The 21,632-nt window shown below is 40.8% G+C and overlaps 1 protein-coding gene across 3 annotated transcripts in view; it reads left to right on the top strand.

Moving 5' to 3' along the window:
- RNF130 (ring finger protein 130) overlaps positions 1–21,632 on the top strand; it is a 139,135-nt gene that overhangs the window by 63,931 nt on the left and 53,572 nt on the right. The gene's annotated exons all lie outside the window — the stretch shown is intronic.

A 21,632-nucleotide genomic window follows, 5' to 3' on the forward strand; every position in this document is an offset into this window, starting at 1 on the left:
AAGGATTTTGTGCCATAAATTTCTTAACACTACTGCTTTCACTGTGTCCTGTATTCTTTGATATCCTGTGCTTCCATTTTTGTTTAGTTTTACGTAATTTTTTCTTTGGGGACTTCCTCTTTGACCAATGACTTCACTTTCCAGAGTTCAGAGATTCTGCAGTTACCTTAGTGTTGCTGATTACTAGTTTGGTTTCATTATGATCAGATGTATGATTTAAATTCTTCCAGATGTGTTGAGGTTTGTTTTATTACCTGGGATATAGTCTGTCTTAGCAAATGTTCTGTGGGTGGTTGGGGAAAAAATGTGTATTCTGCTGTTGGGTGGCGTGTTCTGTAGATGGCAATTAGATCATGCGCTCAGCTTGCCTCTGTGAGGAAGTGGGGTGGAAAGATCCCCTTCCCACTGGGCCCCACTGAAACCATGTGGCAAAGAGGGGTGCGATCTTTCCACGGGTGTTTGGCTAGAGTAGGACAGGTAGGCAGTCCACCCTGTGTTCCTCAAGTCTCCAGGTCCCTCCTCTCCACCTTTTAGAGACTTGCTGTCCTTGCCTGTTGTGGTAGATCCAGGGGGAGGGCTAGGAGGAGGAGGCTCCTGTGTCGTGGCAGAGCTGACGGTCCCCATAGGATCTCCCACACTTGGACTGGGACATAGGTGACGAAAACAATAAAGGAATATTAGATGAAAATGTTAACATATAAAATGTGCTACAACCCTAGAAAAGATTATTAGACATAATGTGCGAAATTATACATTTACAGCCTTCAGATTGAAGGCACCAGTTTTATGAAGTTTTTGATAAAATGAAAAGATGTAAAAAAAAGCGTTGTGATGAAATGGAAGAATAGAGTCACACCCGCACTAACAAAACGACAGCATTTGTGTATTTATCATCGAGGCACCTGGCAAGAAATCTTGTCTGATGATATTTGAGGAAAATAGATGTCAGCTGAAGTTCTTGAGCTTCTTGAAGGACAGTAGCACAGCCCTGAAGTGGTTTTTAACAGCCCACTTTCTTCAGTGATGTAGCCTTCTTTTTTAATTTAAATGTGTCACCGATATAATGCATGAACATGATTCTTAAAAATAAATAGCACCACAAGGCTTGGTTCCTTGCCCGGTCTTTTCCTAATTTTTGTTTCCCAGAGACAAGTGACCTCTTTCAACTCTGCTATCTGTTCCCTCTGTTATTAACTCCATATTTACATGTAGCATGTTATACTCCTTTAAAAAAATTATAAAGACGTTTGTTAAGTATGTTGTTATGAAACACTAAAAGTGAAGTGATCAAGAGTTGCTCTGAAATGGTGTTCTGGACAGGAGAACCCTACAATTGTGGGTTGAATGTAGTGCATCCCAAGGACTTTTGGAAAAGAGCGAGTGGTCTGGTCGGTCCCAGGAGCCTGGTATTTGATGGTAGCATTTTAATTAGCACCCGGCGTGGGGCCTGTGTGTGATGCAGGCGGCAACACACCCACCATCTGGCGCAGGCCACAGGCGCTTGCCGTGCAGCCGATTGCGCACAGGCTTCCAAAGCCTTCTCCAGGCGCTGCTGTGGCGGAAAGTGATGTTCTGACCTTTTTTCCTCCTTCCGTTTTTTTCCTAAGGTTGAGAAACGCTTGATGAAATTTTTATGTGGCTTAAAAAGCTTAGCTTATTAAAGTTTAATAAGAAGGTGGCAACAGCCCAACTGGTTGAAACCTTTGGCTATTTTAAATGAGAAGCCAGAAGTATTGGCAAAGGAAAAACAGTGAGTTTAAGGCGAGACCCATTTTCTCCCACAAACTGTCATCGTGAAGCAGTGCTTTGGACAGAATATGCTGCTAAAGAGAGCCACATAACATAAATAACTTTCTGAGCACAATGTAATGTACACAATTGACACCATTTTGCACGTGCAAAAAGAATCTACTGCTCTGGCTCTTTAGTTTACTGTTAAATTATCTGTGGTTTGCTCTTCCTAAAGGACTGTCAGAATGCATCTGGATACAGTGTTTATGTGCAAATAGCTCAGAGGATTGTTGCCTTCTGATAAGTCAGTGATAGTTCGTTCACACAAGGGGATAGATGTTCAATGTGTTTATATGGAAAGGGAGCCTCCAGTTTTTCCGAGAAATGTAAAACTTTCTCACACTTACATGGTCGGTGGTGCGCCTTTATCCTACAGTAATCCAATTTGATTCCCAAAACAGAACAATAATTTTTTATTTTACTATTGAGGAATAATAGGGCAGATATAAACAAAATTCCACAAGCCAAACCTGAGTTTAGAATGTCTTTTTATGAAAATTCCCTGTGAAAATTATACAGTTTCTAAGGTATTTAAAACTTCCTAAGCTCCTTGCCAAAACATGTGTACCTTATTCTTAGTCTTTATAAATATCCTGAGGTTACTGAAACGAAACAGGCTTTTCTTGCCCATTTTCATCCCAGAAGGTAGCTAACTGGAGAGTGCACTTACCTGTGATAGTATGGAAGAACACCAAATGTTCTGCATAGGACAGCAGATACTTATACACAGTTGACCTTGGAAATGTGGTGGGCTCAGAGTCTTCCTTCCACACTGAGCAGGGAGATATTGCACATACTGTCAAGATTTTTTTCCCCTTGGAAAAGATTATGTAGTTGAAAGAGACAGACGGCCTTTGTCATTGTTGGATTGTACACTGAATTTTATCTGCTAGGTTTTTTAGGGATTAATAATTCCAGACAAACTGAAGAAGGAAAGTAGGTGTCTGAGCTGAGTGTGTACATGTTACTTTATCATCTTTCTACCTTCTTTTTCATGTCCTGCCATTATGGTCAGTTTACATAAATAAATACCACCGTCTGTATGCAGAGAGTATATGCCTTCTAAACGTTATACATCGAGAGCTTAAGATTTTTTTCTAGCACAAAATATCCTGTTGAGAACAGGGTGTTCTGAGGCATTCATTACTACCTCCTCAGGGTTTAGCATGGGGCCTGGCACATCACACTGACTCAGTGAATGCTTAAATTTAATCAAAGAATGAGGTTACATTTTATGAGGAAGGCAGACAGGTGTAATCAGAATACTGCTGTATGGTGTGAGTTACTCTTTTTGGGCAGAGTGATATTACTCTAGGTGAGTCAGGGTACTTCGCAGCGGAGGTAGTGACATTTGAGCTGAATTTTACAGGATGAATAAGACTTTGTCAAATAGGCTGGCAGGAAAGTCAGGCAAAGAGATCATTTTCCACAGAGCTGTGGAGGGATGAAAGGAGGGACAGAGTTGAATGGCATCAGGAATCGTGGGGAGGGGACCTGAACCTGTCAGCCGCTCCCGGACACATGTGTTGACATAACAAGATGAAGGGCTCAAATCTCGCACTGAAGCAGTGAGGAGCCATCAAATGAGGATTTTTAGCAGTGGAGCGATAGAAAATTTTTTTTGACAGGAGAGGCTTAGGGGGAAGGAGCTCTTGGAAATATCAAAGAGCAAAGGAAAGTAATATTAATAAAGCAGGGTTATGTAGCCAACTGGGGGGAGGGGCCAGGACATAGACACACGGTATCTTGGAAAGGCGATGGGGATAGTTCTGTTAGACAAAAGGGACAAAAAGTGGTCTGTGATGAGTGACAGGCTGCAGACTACCAGGTGGTTTCAGTCCGGGAAAATAGCTTTCATAGCACCTGGATTTCATCAGTGTTTATGTCAGTGTTTAGAAGAGAACCCTGCTGCACGTTGATACAAACCTAGCTGTGTCTCTGGGAGACTCCTGAGGACTGAAAAGAGAAACCTGAGCTGAGTCTCATTACAGAGACCTGTCCTCGATATGCTGCGGACCAGCTGGCTGTGAACAAATTATTCCTGTTTGAGTAAGCAGGATGAGTTGTTTGGTTTTTTTTTTTTTTCTTTAAGTGTTGATTTATTTTTAGAGAGAGAGAGAGCCAAGCAGGGGAGGGGCATAGAAAGAGAGAAGAGAGTGAGAATCCCAAGGAGGCTCCGCGCTGTCAGCACAGAGCCCAACATGGGGCTTGAACCCATGAACCATGAGATCATGACCTGAGCCGAAATCAAAGAGTTGGATGCTTAACTGACTGAGCCACACAGGTACCCCAGAATGAGTTGTTTTCTACCAATGTAAAACCTTTGGATACTGTGCATCCACAGAATCATATGAGAGCACTTTTTTCTTTTTTTTTTTTTTTTTTTGGTGGGGAAGGGGACATTGTAAAACTACAAATTCCCAAAACATCTCTCCCATAGGCTGAATCGAGAAGTCTAGGTAGGACCTACTTACCAGCTCTAATCTCTCTATACCTCAATTTCCTCTTCTGTAAAATGGGAATAATGTAGTTACTTTCTGTTAAAATGATGATGAGGATTACATGAGTCAGTACGTGTGAAACTTACTAGAACAGTACCTAGCATGTGGTATGTACTGAATAAGTCTTAGTTACTATAAATATCATCATTTCATATTATTATTATTAAGCCCCCAAGGTAGATTTAAAGCATTTGCCCCACAGACCATACCTTGAAAAACAGTGACTTAATGGCATGGTGGTCAGGTATAAGTAAGGGAATTTAATAAAAAATGATCTTCACAAAGGGATTTGTGCTCCATCTTAAGTTGTGAGTCAGCAGAACACAAATAGTATTAAAACCAAGAGGGGAAAAAGCAATGGCTTTTAGACAGATTCAAGTAAAAGACCAAAACCATAGCGGAAGCATACCTGTCACAGAGTGATTGGAAATGTTGAAGGAGGGGTCAAGAAGTATGTAGTAACATAAGCCAAGTCCCATGAAAAATACTACAGTGAAGACATTTGACGTTAATATCAAATACAGAGAAGAGATTTTTTTTTTCCTTTTGCCACAGGAGATTTTGGAAGTTGAGAAGTGGAAGGGGTGATATATCCAAATATTCGTGGGCACTCTCTCAGACACCCTGCATGCATTGTTACCAGCGTGCTGAAGGCTGAACCCCTTCTCCTGCCAGTACTGGCTCCTCTTTTTCTGGAATTCCTTAATGGGGTACCATTCCCACAGAGCCTGTCACCCAGCTAGAGAGCTGAGCCAGCCATCTTTAACACCCACTGTTTTCATGCCACCTCCCCCCTCCCCCCATCCCATGTCAGTCAGTCATTAGGTTCTGCTAGTTTTACCTTCTAAATCTTTCTGGATTCTGTCCTCTCCTCTTCCCCTGCACCCACTGGCCTGATTCGGGCCCTTCCTAACTCTCCGAAGCCCTAGATCCTACCAGGTCTCAGTGCCTCCAGTCTTCCCTGTGTCACAGACCTTCTCAGGAGGCCAGGCCTGAATTCTCCAAAACCCAGATCTCTTTTGTTTAAAATTCTTCAGCAGAATTCTGATCTGAGCAAGATGGAAGTAGTAGGGTATTTCTTTTTAATTTCCCTAAAAGCCTTTTTTAAAAAATAGAGAGCAAGCAGGATAAAACAAGGAAAAATCCTCAGATAGCATCTTCGATGCTACCAGGCCACAGGTGCCTCCAAGAACTCCAAAGAAAGGAGTGACTCAGCCAGACAGCCAGCAGCAGCAGCACCTACACAGTAGCTCCAAAGAAGGTAGCCAGGGGAAGAAAGGGGGTAGTTCTGGTGATCCTAAGAATCAGAAGTCACAGCGACAGGGCTCCGCTCTGAGGCGCAAGCCCCAGCAGACGTGTCTGAGAACCGCTGGTGAAAGCACAGGCTGTGATTTATCAACAGCCAACACAGAGACCTGAGAAGACTGTTCAGGAGCTTCAGAGAGCACAGTAGGTGATGGGGCAGCTCAGCCCCGAAGCTTCAGTAGCACACATGTGCACACACACTCAGCCTGGAAGCCCGCATCTTACTTAACAGATAAATGTGAAGACGGAGCAGAGCTGCCCTATTTAAAGTCATGCTGCAGGTATTGGCCCAAGCAGTTTGATAAGAAAAAGCAGTACGATGAATAAGACTTGGAGAAGTAGGTCTGTTTTCAGTTGATAGGACTGTCTATCAGAAAATCCCAAAAGGATCAATGGAACCCTACTAAAACAAGGGAACAACCTAGTAAAGGAGCAGGATATAAAATGCATATACAGAAGAAAAATCAAAAAATATAATGGGATGGAAAGCAGTGTTTATGGCTGGATGGGTAGGTGGGTGGCTCAATCCTGGTATGAGCATAACTAACAAGTACTGTGTAAAACCCACAAGAAGAAACATACAAAACGCTCCTGACATACCTTGTTCTTGTTGAAGATAAACATTCAGTACAATGAAGCTGTCAGTTCTCCCAAAGGTCATTCATACATTTAACTGCATCTAAATAAAATTACCTTCAGATATTTTTTCTGGGATTAAATATAAGGTAATTATAAAAATCACATGGAAGAATAAGTAAGGATAACCAGGGGGAAAAAAACCCTTAAAAAGAAAAGCAGCGATGGGTGCCTAGCCACACCAAGTTTTATAATACGTATTAAAGCCTCTTATTTAAAAGAATGGTTTAGGGACACCTGGGTGGCTCAGTTGGTTAAGCGTCTGACTCTTGATCTCAGCTCAGGTCTTGGTCTCAGGGCCGCAAGTTCAAGCCCTGTGTTGGGCTGTACTCTGGGTATGAAACCTATTTAAAAAAATAATAAAAGTTAGCCTACAAATAAACACACCAATAGAACAAAATGCAAAACCCAAAAATAAACACACAACTGCATGTAGAAATTTAAGCACAGTATACAATAAAAAGCATCATCTCAAATCAATGGGGAAGGATGAACATTTTTAATAAATGGTTGTGGGGCAACTGGAAAAAAAGAAAATCAGATCAATTTCTTACATTGTACAGCAGAATAAATTTCTGATGAATCAGAGATCTAATTGTAAAGATTAGAAGAAAATGTGGGCTAAATTTTCCTTTATGGTGGGGCACATGGAAAACTTTGAATTATGGCTCAGAATACAGTACAATAAAAAAAATGACTGATAAATTTGGCTATATGTTTTAATTTTTTAAAGGAAAAATGAATGACAAACTAAAATGAGACATTTGTGACTTATATTACAAAGGGTTTAGCAGCCCTGATATATAAAGAAGACTGAAATCCCGATAGAAAAAAAAATGGACAAATAAAAAAATGGATAGTTCACTTAGAAAAATGCAAATGGTACTTAAATTTGGCAAAAAAAAAAAAAAAAATTCTGAGATTTGACCACGTTCTCTCTTGACTAGGTGGTGGGGAAACCAGCATTCTCATACACTGATGATGACAATGCAAAACAGTTCCAGGCAGGGGAGGGGCGTGGGCGAGGGGGCTGGAATTTGTAATATCCAGCAGAAATGCATATGTGCTTACCAGTTGTCTTAGTAACCTCACTTGTAGCAATGTAGCCTTACAAAAGTGAAAAAAGACATCTATACAGTACTATCCATCTTGATATTCTTTATACTATCAAGACAAACCACCCAAATGTCCATCCGTAGGAGTCTGCTTGAATAAACTAGAACTCTCCACCGTGAAATAACTCTGAATGCACTGAAGTAGTAGGTAGCTGTAGAAGAGAAGGGGAATCTGAAGGTCTTGGTTTGCTGCCTCTGGAGTGACCTCTTGGTACAGAACAGTTATAGTGTACCAGCTGATGGTAAGAAAGAGCTTTGAAAATACATCCGTATAAATGGATATTCATATCACGTATGTACACACATGCATATGCGTTTCCTTTTATTTCCAAAAGGAAACAATATGAGGAAAAAGCAGAATTATCCTAAAGAGCTCTTACGTTAGGGGGAAGGGAACTAGGAGGAACTAGGGATGGAAATGAGACTTCCCTGTACCTGGTTTTATAGTTTTGACTCTGGAGCCACGTGACTGTTTAAAATAATTTAAACAGAAGACAAAATTATCAAAATTGAAAATAAATGGGAACAAATGAAGCTAAATATATTTCAAGAGGCATACCCATATGGAGAAAGGAGTTATTTCAGGGGACTGTTTTTGGACAGTCCATGTCGCTGGAATATAGTCTGAGGATTCAAAAAAAAAACAGCTGCATTTAATAGTCTTACTGTTGTATTGATTGTTATTTGAAATTATCATATATATATGTATATATGTATAGCAGGATAAAGCAAATAAGTAATTATGTTGATGATATTAGGAACCAAGATTTTCAGAGTTAGAAAATATTAAAATTAAAAACATTAAGTGATGACACTGTAATCTTATTTTTGAATTGGAAATAGTGTGAACTCCTTCCTGGCTTATTTTCCTTTTCCTAAAAACTACAGAGCTCCTCTGTCCATGTAATGACAACCCAGTAACAGTACCTGTGTATAGAAGAATTCCAACTAGTAAATGTATAAGGAATGGCAAAGTTAGAAAATTAACTAGAAATTAATTAGAAAATTAACTGAGCCTGGGTGGCTCAGTCAGTTAAATGTCTGACTTCAGCTCAGGTCATGATCTCACGGTCCGTGAGTTCGAGCCCCGCGTTGGGGTCTGTGCTGACAGCTCAGAGCCTGGAGCCTGCTTTGGATTCTGTGTCTCCCTCTCTCTGCCCCTCCCCCACTCATGCTTGTGCGCGCTCTCTTTCTCTCTCTCTCTCTCTCTCTCTCTCTCTCTCTCTCTCAAAAATGAGAAAATTAACCATTTTAGGAGTACGTGGGTAGCTCAGTTGAGTGTCCAACTTTGGTTCAGGTCGTGGTCTCACGGTTTGTGAGTTTGAGCCCCACATCAGGCTCACTGCTGTCAGCCTGTCAGCGCAGAACCTGCTTCAGATCTTCTGTCTCCCTCTCTCTATCCCTCCCCGGCTTGCACTTTCCTAGAAAGTAAATAACTATTTAAAAATAAAGAAAATTAACCATTTTACATCCTTAATAAAACAATGAGCATCTGTCCCATTCCATTCCATCCCATCCCCAGACTGTTCTGGAATTATCTTTTTTTTTTTTTTTTTAAGATTTTATTTTTAAGTACTCTCTACACCCAACATTGGGTTCAAACTCCCAATCCCAAGATCATAAGTCACACATTCTTCCTACTGAGCTAGCCAGACACCTCTAAAGTTACCTTTAAATGCCATTTCCCTCTCCAAGGAACCAGGAATCCTTGGAGAAATGGGTTATTCCAGATTTAGGGCAGCAAATGTATAAGATGAATGTTGTGCCAGAAAACAAGGAAGACTACTGAGGTGGTGTCAAAAGGACCTGGGTGCCTTCTCAGAGGAACTCTCCATATTCAAAAGTGAGACAGAAGCACCAGGGAATAAATACAGCAGTTGATGGAAACTGGAGGCTGTTAGAGAACCAACTTGCTATTCTGAAAATCAAGTTTTAAAAACGATTCATCCTGTGTCTTCTGTACACATTATGTTATTACATCATAACCAACTAGTTGGTGAGAGGAGGTTCATTATAGAAGAACGCCAACTAATCAATGAATTAGAAAATCACCATTTTGTAACCTTTGGTGAAATGACGGCCTGAGGCAGTGATCATCAGTGGACGCTATAAAATCCGCTGAAAGACTTAGGGAGCTTTTTCTGAACTGACAGAGTCTGAACCCACTGATTGTGCTTGATGTCAGTGAGGGCAGGGAAGCCTAACCCTATGTCCTCACGTTGGGATACGTTGGGAAGCACACAGCACCACCCAGGACATACTCTCGCCAGAGCAGTTGAACCTAAATCTAGCTACTGTTTCATAAGAAATGGACCAAGTAAAGTGACACCAGGAAGAAACAAGCAGTCAAATTTAGAATGTGGGACATTCTATTAGAAAAATAACCCAGTTTTGCCATTTTAAAATGGCATTAAAAAGAAAAAAAGTATGGTGGAGACTTCTGGTTTTGGCCAAAATAGAATCAGATAATGAACTTGGTTTACCCTCCTGCCTGATACAGCAGTTAGGAAGGAAAAAGACAACAGCAGAAATACATGAAATCATGTTTTCAAGAGACTAGACAACAAACGAGGGTCAGTGATCCCTGAGCAATGGCAGACAAGAGATGAGGATTATCCAGCTTCATGTGTTTAAGAGTTTCCAGGCCACAGTGCACAGAGGGGAAACTAAGGCAGAGCTGAGTGGACTGCCTTATTTGAAAGTCATTACTGAGAATCCAAGAAGAACAGAGTAGCTGGCATTCATGGAACACAGTCCTGGGAAGGATGGAAATGCACAGAGAAGACAAAGCCCCAGCATCTGTAAAAGGTCCATGCACCTTGAGTATTCAGCAGAGTACTGAGCAGCCAGTGCTGTGAGCAAAGTCTCCAAAGCTGGGGAAGACCATCCAAAGGGACTGGAAGGAACAGTACCCAGCAGACAGTGCCTCCTCATGGGGCTCATGGGACTAAAAACCAACATGTTGTCAGGGCCACATTCCTTTCTGTAGGCTCTGGGGGAGAATCTCTCCCAACTCTTCCTAGTCTTCAGAAGCCACCCACATTCCTTGGCTCATGGCCCTGTTTTTCCGTCTTCAAAGCCAGCAGTGTCAGCTGAGCCCTTACACTACCATCTCTCTGTTTCTAGTCCCTTTTCCATTTTTAAGAACCCTCTGATCACAGTGGTCCCACTGGGTAATTCAGACTCCCTGTTTTATTTATTTATTTTTTTAATGTTTATTTAATTTTTGAGAGAGAGACAGAGTGCTCCAGGGCCTGAGCTGTCAGCATGGAGCCCAACGTGGGGCTCCAACTCATGGACCACGAGATCATGACCTGAGCCGTAGTCAGATGCTTAACCGACTGAGCCACCCAGGCACCCCTCAGGCTCCCTGTTCTAAAGTCAGCTACCTAAGTTGTCCCTTGCCATGTAACAGAACATATTCATAGGTTCCAGGGCTTAGAATCTGGCCATCTTTGGGGGACCCAGTATTCTACCTACCACAGCTGTATCCAGATAATTAAGTGGAGATATGTAAGATAATTACTCCCCCTCAAAAAGCCCAAATCAAAATTGTAGAGATAAAAATTGTAATACCTGAAATGAAAAATAAACCGACTTGGATTAATGTCATGGCAGATTAGATATTATGGAAGAAAAAAATAGCAAACTATAGGCGTAGCAATAGAAGCCACCCAATGAAATGCAGAGAGAGAATTAGCCTCCAAAAGAGCAGAGCCCGGTGAAATGTGGAACAGTTTCCAGCAGCCCAGTATACATGTGTTTGGGTTCCCCAAGAAAATGAGCTAAGAGGGCTGTCAGACAAAAAACATACAAAGAGGGGCGCTTGGGTGGCGCAGTCGGTTAAGCGTCCGACTTCAGCCAGGTCACGATCTCGCGGTCTGTGAGTTCGAGCCCCGCGTCGGGCTCTGGGCTGATGGCTCAGAACCTGGAGCCTGTTTCCTATTCTGTGTCTCCCTCTCTCTCTGCCCCTCGCCCGTTCATGCTCTGTCTCTCTCTGTCCCAAAAATAAATAAACGTTGAAAAAAAAATTAAAAAAAAAAACATACAAAGAAATAAAGAGAGTAATAGCAGTTGTCTCATTGGAAACTGTACAAGGGAGAAAACAGGGGAGCAATATCTTTAATTTTATGTGCACCCAAACATCTTTCAAAAATGGTGAAATTCACATATACAAAGCTGAAAGAATTACAGTTAATCTCCAGCAGACCTACACTACAAGAAATGTTTTAAAAAGGTCCCTCAGGGGGCACCTGGGTGGCTCAGTGGGGTAAGGGTCCAGCTTCGACTCCGGTCATAATCTCATGGTTTGTGAGTTCGAGCCCCTTATCAGGCTCTTTGCTGTCAGCATGGAGCCTGCTTCGGATCCTGTGTCCATTCCACCACCACCATCCCCTGCTCACGCTCTCTGTCTGAAAAGTAAATACACATTTATAACAAACAAATAGGTCCTTCAGGCAGAAGGAAGATGGCATCAGTGGATATATGAAAGTACATAGAAGCAGGGAAGAAAGCCAGAAATGTATTTATTAAGTGCATAAATATCTGATGTTTTTCTTAATTTAAATTTCTTTAAAAGGTAATTATTGCCAATCACATATCTTCTAACAGGCATATATCAGAATGTATAAAGAACTCCTACAGCTCAACAACAAAACATTGTTGTGCTTTTCATTGTTGAAGGCTAATTGGTTCATGTTTCTCCCTATGATACCTTTGTATGAGATGTGATCATAATCTTCTGTTCCTTATGCTAAATGATGTAACTTCTGTACTTGGGAGGAGAATGTCATACATGTTGGGGAGACGTAGGTCCGGGTAGCTTTCCGCACTGAGCAGTTGGGGGGTCCGTCTTGTGCTGCACCTCTCTGTGGAGCCCCCTCCCCTCAGGACTTCCTGATCCGTCTCCTCTAGTATCAGAAGCTTCTCTCTGTGTTACCCCCAGGTTCCTGCCCTGCTCAGTCCCAGGTCTGGCTTTCCTCAAGGAGGGCTCTTTCTTCTTGGGAGTTGTTGGTGTTTCAGGTTCTCAGGGGAATGGGCTGCCCTGGATGATCTGATCTTACCTCTTAGTGCGTTCCTGTGTTATGTTTTGTTTGCTTCTCTGTAAACGGGGAGCCTGAGCAATCTCCCCACGTCCCTGGGAGTATCTCAGAGTTACTTGCTGAGGCTTCTGTCTAGTGAATAGTCTCTTTCAGGAGTATGGGGAGGTGTTTTATGGTGATTTCTGAGTTCCCTGGCTCTTAAGACTGTCAGAACCCTTTTTCTCTTCCCTTTACTGCCTCAGCACAGCTGCTGACTCTATATCCGGTTAGAATAATGCTACCGTTAGTGGTTTGACCCCACCTACTTATAGCTAACCCTTCCACCTGCTTTTGTTGAAAACAAAACTTCCACTCTTAAAGTTGGTCTGGGCCTTTTCCTGAGGAAACTTGGTAAGATTTAGAAGTGACCCTGCTCCCGCCACCTTGTGCCAGTTAAAGGCCACTCCAGTCAGGCTTTTCTTCCTGTCTTTCCACTGAGCAACTCTCGTCAAGGCCACTATGACTTCTGTTTGTTCTCTTCAGTAGTCCGTTCTTAGTGTTCGTTATGCTTGACGTCACACTTCATACACCCTAAACTGAATTCTTCCAATTTTGCTCTTCCTGCATCTTCCCCAGGTCCTTAAATGGTGGCTTTATTCTCTAAGGTGCACAGTCAAAATCATCTTCAAGAAGAATTAAGTTGGAAGTCTCATATTTCTTGATTTAGTAACTTACTACAAAGCTACTATAATCGAAACAGTGTGGTGTGGGCATAAAGACAGACCCAGACCAACAGAATAGCACAGAGAAATAAACCCTCATATATATGGTCAAATGATTTTCAACAAGGGTGCCAAGACCATTCAGTGGGAAAAGCACAGTCTTTTCCACAGATGGTTCTGGGGAAACCGGATATCCACATGCCAAAAAATGAAACTGGACACTTACCTTATACTATATACAAAAATTAACTCAAAGTGAATGAGAGACCTCCACATAAGAGCTAACACTGCAACTTTTAGAAGAAAACATAGGGGGAAGGCTTCAACATTGGATTTGGCAGTGGTTTCTTGGATATGACACCAATAGCACAAGTAATTTTTTAAAAAATAGGTAAGTTGGGCAACATGAAAATTAAAAACTTATGTGCATCAAAGGACACAATCAACATAATGTAAAGGCGACCCACAGAATGGGAGAAAATATTTGCAAATCCTATTATCTCTGAGTAGGGGTTAATCACCAGAATATATAAAGAACTCTTAAAACTCAAGTAAACAACTCAATTTAAAAACAGCCAAAGGATGTAAAGAGACATTTCTCCAAAGATATACAAATGGCCATGGAAATTAGCACGTGGAAAGATGCTCCACATCACTGATCATTATGGAAATGAAAATCAAAACTACAGTGAGATACCACCTCATATCCATTATGATGGTTACTGTCAAAAAAAACAGAAAACAAGAAAGACTGTTAACTATAGAGAACAAACTGATAGTTTACCAGAGGGGTAGTGGCCAGGAGAATGGGTTAAGGAGTGGGGATTAAGGAGTGCACTTGTGATGAGCACTAAGGGTCATATGTAAGTGTTAAGTCACTAAATTGTACACACAACTAATACTGCAGTTAGCAAATTTAAATAAAACAAAAACATGGAGCTCCTGGGTGGATCAGTCAGTTAAGCATCCAACTCTTGAACTCAGCTCAGGTCTTGATCTCAGGGTCATGAGTTCAAGCCCCATGTTGGGCTCCACACCCAGCATGGAGCCTGCTTTAAAAAAACAAACACACAAAAAACAGAAAATAAATGTTGTGAGGATATGGAGAAAATCAAGCCCTTGTGCACTGTTGGTGGGAATATAAATGGTACAAGTACTATGGAAAGAAGTATGAAGTCCTTAAAAAATTAAAAGTAGAATTACCCCATGACCCAGCATTCCACTTCTGGGTATCCCCCCCCCAAAAAAAATGAAAGCAGGGTCTGTAAGAGATATTTGTACACCCATATTTATAGCATCATTCTTCACAATAGCTGAAACATGGAAGCAACCCAAGTGTCCATTGACAAATGAATGGATAAGCAAATGTGGTATATGCATACAACAGAATATCATTAGCGTTAAAAAGGAAAATATGCTACAACATGGGTGAACCTGGAAGACATAAGGCTAAGTGAAACAAACCAGTCACAGAAAGAAAAATACTGTATGGTTCCACTAATATGAGGTACTTAGAGTAGGCAAAATTGTAAAGACAAAAAGTAGAATAGCAGCTCCCAATGGCTGGGAGGGAGTGGTGAACATAGAGTTATTTCATGGTTGTAGAGTTTCAGATTCACAAGAGTTATGGGAATGGGTGGTGGTGGTGGCTGCACAACAGCATAAATGTATTTAGTACCACTGAGCTATACACTTAAAAGGTGCAAATTTTATGCCATATGTACGTGTGTGTGTGTGTGTGTGTGTGTAATGTTTATTGAGAGAGTGTGAGCGGGAAAGTAGCAGAGAGAGGAGGGGAGAGAATCCCAAGCAGGCTCCACACTCAGCACAGAGCCTGACACAGGGCTTGAACTCACATACCGTGACATCGTGACCTGAACCAAAACCAACAGTCAGACACTTAACCAAGTGAGCCACCCAGGCACCCCTATGTTATATACATTTTAACGCAATTTTCAAAAAGAAAAGTATACTCGATCCAAAAGAAGACTGAAAAAAGGAATAAAGAACAGATGGGACAAAAGAAATACCAAGATGATGGACTTAATCATAACCATATCAATAATCACATTAAACGTATGTGGTCTAAACACCTCCATTAAAAGCAGAGATTAACAGATTGGATTAAAAAAAAAGTAGGACCTAACCATATGATGCCTACAAGTAAACCTACTTCAAATATAAAAATACAAATAGGTCAAAAGAATGAAAAACATATCACAAATCAAGATAAAGTAGATTAATATTTCAGAGCAAAGCTACTGCCAGGGATAAAAGTCACTTCTTAATCATAAATCAGTCGATTGGTAAGAAGACATGGCCCCCAAACACTGGTGCTCCTACTGAGAAAGCTTCAGAATAACATGGCGTGAAAACTAACAGGATGCTGCAGTGAGAAGTAGACAGACCTGCAGTTATAGTCCGAGATTTCAGCACCCCTCCCTCAGTAATTAAAGGAACAAGTGGATAGAAAATCAGTGCGCATATAAAAGATTTAAACATAACTAATTCAGCCTGGTTGACATTTAAAGAACAATCCATCCAACAAAAGCAAAATACACATTCTTTTGACGTGTACTCTAAGCCATAAAACAAGTCTCAATAGATTTAACAGGATTCGAGTCCAACAAAATATGCTCTCCGACCACTTGGAATTAAATGGAGACATCAATAACAGAAAAATCTTTGAAAAACTCAAATATTTAGAAACTAACTTACTTTTAAATAACCCATGAGATAAAGATAAAAGGGAAATTCGAGAATCATTTGAACTGAATGAAAATGAAAACGCAGAATATCAGAATTTTGAAAGTTCCACTAAAGCTGTACTTTATATTAGAAAAGACGAAAGTTCTGAAATTAATACTCTCAGCTGATGCCTTAAGAAACTGGGGGAGGGGCACCTGAGTGGCTGTCAGTTAAGCATCTTGGTTTCAGCTCAGATCATGATCTCACAGTTTAAGCCCCACGTTGGGCTCTGCACTGGAAGCATGGGGCTTGCTTGGGATTCTCTGTCTCCTCTCTCTCTGCCTCTCCCCAACTCATGCTGTCTCTGTCTCTCTCAAAATAAATAAACTTTAAAAAATAAAAAAAAAAAACTGGGGGGAAAGGAGCAAATTAAATCCAAAGTAAGCAGAAGAAAGGAAGTAACAAAAGATGAGAGCAGCAGTCAGTGAATTAGAAAACAGAAAATAATGGCTCTAAGAGAAAATCAATAAAATTGATAAGCCTCTGGCCAAATTGATCAGGAGGAAAAGAGAGAAGGCACAAATTAGCAATATCAAAAATGAGAGCAGTGACATCACTACAGACTATAAGGATAACCAGTGAATGTTATGAATATTTCTATGGCAATAAATTTGACAACTTCTATGAAATGGACAAATTGCATGAAAGACACTAATGACCAGAGCACATGCGAGATAAAAAGATAAATAGCCCTGTGTCTATCAGGAAAGTGCACTTGTGCACTTAAAACCTTTAAAAAAAGTGCAATTAAAACCTTAAAAAAAAAAATCTCCAGGCAGGTGGTTTCTGGTAAGTTCTGTCAAACATTTAAGGAAGAAATATATAAACTCTAGAAAATTGAAAAGACAGGAATACCTCCATATTTTAAATATAGCCAGCATCTTCCTGATACCAAAACAAGATAAACACATTACAAAACAGAAAACTACAGACCAGAATCCCTCTTGAACAAAAATGTAAAAATTCTAAAGAAATTTTAGCAAATCATACCCAATAATGGGTAAACAGGATAATTCATCATGACCAGGTGGTATTGATCCCAAGAATGCAAGGCTGTTTTAACATTAAGAAATTAACCAATGTAATTTACCATTTTAACAAACAAACAAACAAAAGAATAAGAAAAGAAAACCGTATGTTTCAGTAGATGGAGGAAAATACATTTGCCAAAATCAAACATCCCTTCCCAATTATAAAACTTTTTGCAAACGGGGCATTAAAGGTAACTTCTTAAATTGGTGAGGGCATCCAAGGAAAACTAGCAGCTATACCATCGTACTAAATGATGAAAGATCAAATGCTTTTTAAGATTAGGAACAATAGAAAGATTTGTGCTCTGATGAATTTTATTTCCACATTGTACCAGAAGTTCTAACCAGTACAGCAAGGAATAAAGAAAAGAAATAAAAGGTACCTCTATTAGAAATGAAAAGTAGGGGCACCTGGCTGGCTCAGTCGGTTAAGCATCCGACTTCGGCTCAGGTTGTGATCTCACAGTTCATGAGTTCAAGCCCCATGTTGGGCTCTGTGCTGACAGCTCAGATCCTGGAGCCTGCTTCAGATTCTGTCTCCCCCTCTCTCTTTCTGCCCTTCCCCTGCTCAATCTCTCTCTCTCAAAAATAAACATTAAAAAAATTAAAAATGAATAAGTAAAGCCGTCTTCATTCACAAAGCACATTAGTGTCTATGTAAAAAATTTGATAGAGTCTGTAAAAAGGTTTCTGGAACTAATAAATGGGTGTTAGCAAGGTTGAGAGATACAATATCAATATACAAAAATCAACTTTATTTCCCTACAAGCAGTAAATGAGAATTGAATTTTTTTAAGTACAATTTTCATTAGCATTAAACACAATAGAATCAACAGGAAATTATTAGAGATCTGACAAAAGATGTGCAAGACCTGTACAGGGAATACTATAAAATATTGCTGAGAGAAATTAAATAAGAACTAAGTAGATGGAGAGAGATACATTGTTCAAGAGAAGACTCAATACTATTAAGATGTCACATCTTTCCATATTGATCTGTGCATTCAGTGCAGTCAATCATAATGTAAATCCCAAATAACTTTTTTTATAGAAATTGACAAGCTTAACCTAAAATTCTTATGGGACTGCCCTGGGTCAAGAACAACCAAAAGGAAGTTGGAAAAGAAGTTGGAGGTGTAACACCACGTGATTTCAAATTTGTTCTTTCAAAGCACTACAAGAAATTAATGATTGTGATATTTACTTAATGATAGATAAATGATACAAAATAGTGTTCAGACACAGTCCCACACATTTATGGGCAGGTGGTTTTTGCCAGATGTACAAAGGCAATTTTGTGGAGAAAGAGCAGCCATTTCAACAATTGGTGCTGGAAGAACTGGGTAGCATATGCAAAAAAAAAACCAAAAAACCACCATGATCAGTACCTCACACCATATACAGAATTAACTCAATATGGATCAGAGGCCTACATACAAAACCTAAAACAATAAAACTTGTAGAAAAGAAAATAAGGGAAAGTCTTATAACCTTGGCTTAGACAAAAATTGCTTAGATATGACACCAGAATATAGTCCACAAATGAAAAATTGATAAACTGACCATCAAAATTAAAAACTTATGCCACAGGAACACCTGTGTGGCTCAGTCAGTTAAGTGTCTGACTTCTCGGCTCAGGTTGTGATCTCACAGTTCATGAGTTCAAGCCCCATGTTGGGCTCTGTGCTGACAGCTCAGAGCCTAGAGCCTATTTTGGATTCTGTGTCTCCCTCTCTTCCTGCCCCTCTCCTGCTCGCACTCTGTCTATCTCTCAAAAATAAATAAACATTTTTTAAAAAATGAAACTTATGCCACAGAGTGACAGAAGATATATACAAAAGGAATTGTGTTTAGAATATGCAGAATACTCTCTCAAGTCAATAAGAGAGCAACTCAGTAGAAAAATGGGCAAAAGATGGGGCGCCTGGGTGGCGCAGTCGGTTAAGCGTCCAACTTCAGCCAGGTCACGATCTTGCGGTCCGTGAGTTCGAGCCCCGCATCGGGCTCTGTGCTGACAGCTCAGAGCCTGGAGCCTGTTTCCGATTCTGTGTCTCCCTCTCTCTCTGCCCCTCCCCCGTTCATGCTCTGTCTCTCTCTGTCCCAAAAAATAAACATTGAAAAAAAAATTTAAAAAAAAAAAAGAAAAATAGGCAAAAGATTCAGACACTTCACCAGAGAAGATATGCACATGGCAAAGAGGTACCTGAAAAGATGCTCTCTGCCATTAGTCTTAGGGAAATGCAAATTTAAACCACATTGAGATAACCACTACACACCTCTTAGAGTGATCACAATCAAATGAAAAAAACTGGCCATACCAAGTGTTGGTGAGGATGTGGAGGAACCGGGATTTTCATACACAACTTACGGAAACATAAAATGGTCCACTCACATTGGAAAACACTTTGGCAGCCTCTTGAAAAGCCAAACACACCCACCATACTAGCTGGTCTTCCCTCCTTTGTAAGTATTTACCCCAGAGAAAAGAAAGCACAGGTCTTTACAAAAATTTGTACAAGTAAATAAAGTGGTTTTCAGCTTTGTTCATTGAAGCCAAAAGCTGGGAAACAATACAAAAGTTCCATCAACAGGTAAAAAAATAAATACATGGTGGTATAATCTGTGTAATGGGATACTTCATGGCCTAAGAAAGCAATGAACTATTGATACATGCAACAATATGCATTAATTTGTTATTTATTTTTGAGAGTGCGTGCACTTGCAAACAAGTTGGGGAGGGGCTGAGAGGGTGGTGGAGAGAGAATCCCAAGCCGGCTCTGCACTATCAACATGGAGCCCACTGTGGGGCTTGCACTCACAAACTGCGAGATCATAACCTGAGCCAAAACCAAGAGTCGGACGCTTAAATGACTGAGCCACCCAGGTGCCTCAACATCACGGCTTAGTCTTAAGATAATTATGCCTAGTAAAAGAAACTTCGTGCAGAATAGTACATGCTGTAATACTGTATTGTGTTTGTGTAAAACTCTGAAAAAAGCAAAAAGTGGATGGGTGGAATGGTGGCAGGAAGAAGGGATTAGGAAGAGGCACAAAGAAATTGGGGGATGAGGGATGCTGTCTTGATGGTAGTGATGCTTTCAAGGGCCATGTCAAAACCTCAAATTGTACACTTTAAACATGCAATTTAGGGCGCCTGAGTGGCTTGGTTAAGTGTCTGACATTGGCTCAGGTCATGATCTCTCAGTTCGTGGGTTTGAGCCCCGCGTCAGGTTCTGTGCTGACAGCTCAGAGCCTAGAGCTTGCTTCAGATTGTGTCTCCCTCTCTCTCTGACCCTCCCCAGCTCGCACTCTCTGTGTCTTTCAAAAATTAATAAACATTAAACATGCAGTTTAAGTCAGTTCTGTTTCCATAATGCTAAAGATACATACATTATACAGATTAGGAAAGACTTGAGGGGAACAACAACCAAATGCAATGTTTGGACTTTGTATTCCGAGTCAGACAAGCCAACTATATAAAGACATCCTGGAAACAACTGGGGATATTGTAGTAAGGTCTGAGTATTTGATAATGTTGATTAATTAGTGTTAATTTTGTTAGGTAAGACAGTGGCACCAAACGAAAGTCCTGTCAGACAGAGTGAAGATGTTGTGGGGGAAATGATACCATGCTTGTGATAGGCTTTGAAGTCCCCTAGCACAGTAAAGAGGAGGGGACAGATGAAGAATATAGGTAAAATATTGATCATTGAAGCTACATGTGGATACATAATGCATATGGTTCATTGAATTCTTTTGTGTGTTTTTTTTAAATCTCCCTAAATTTTTTATGTTTCTAATTTTCTTTTTGTAATCCTCCGGATATAAAATCAGGGTCCTCTCTTCTAGCCCCCACCAACCTCCTTCACCCTCAGCATCTGCCTCTTCCCACAGTTCAGGATTTGCTTGTGTGTAGTGGCCACCTATCCCTGTGTGCCTGTCTGTACCTCCTATCCCCAGGTGATTATTGGTAGGGCCCTCTGACTCTCAAAACATTCTCATTTGCACAATAAAATATATGTTCCTCCTAGTCATAGCAAATGATAATTTCCTTCACCTTCCTGTGTTTCACACCTCTTTATCTTTATTAGATCATTCCTTTGTCTAGGAGTCCCCCCTCCTACCCCTGTGCTTTTTCTTATCAAATTCCTTCCCATGAGTGTTCCAAGTCTCAGCTCAGGCATCCTGTCCTCAAGCCCTTCCCTGACCTGCCTCCCCTGCCCTGTCCCACCCACCTGCGTTAGACTGCCCCCCCCACCCCCCTTTGTGCTGCCTCCCTACTCGGGCATGCCCTGCTGTACAACATTCAGTTAAAATGTGTTGACTGGTCTGTTCCTCAGTTCGGTTAACTTTTCAAGATTAGGAGTGCACAGTCTTTCCACCTGTAGGTCCTTGGTATCTAGCAGGGCTAGCAGCGTCTGGCAAAATGTTGGATAAATCCAGCCTTTGAGATTCCGTAACTTAACCTGTTCAGACAACCCAACCCTGGAAAGATAAACACACCTTCCTAAGATCATGGAGCATTGTAGTAGCAGAGACAGAAGAAGAGCCCGTGACCACCTCTCTTCCACTGTGCCTGACAACGTGATAAGCATTTTCGGGCGCATCGGAGGTTCCTTTTACTAAGACAGCTTATGTATACATCTAATCGTCCTTGAAGCTGAATAGGAAAGCTGTTAGAACAGTAGTAGTGCTGTGACCTGTACAAGAAGTAGATTTCAATAATGCTGCAATATTGCAAAGGTTTATTAAATATAGAATA

The sequence above is a fragment of the Felis catus genome, chromosome A1 (genome assembly GCF_018350175.1).
Source record: "Felis catus isolate Fca126 chromosome A1, F.catus_Fca126_mat1.0, whole genome shotgun sequence".
In the NCBI taxonomy this organism is placed as follows: Eukaryota; Metazoa; Chordata; class Mammalia; order Carnivora; family Felidae; genus Felis; species Felis catus.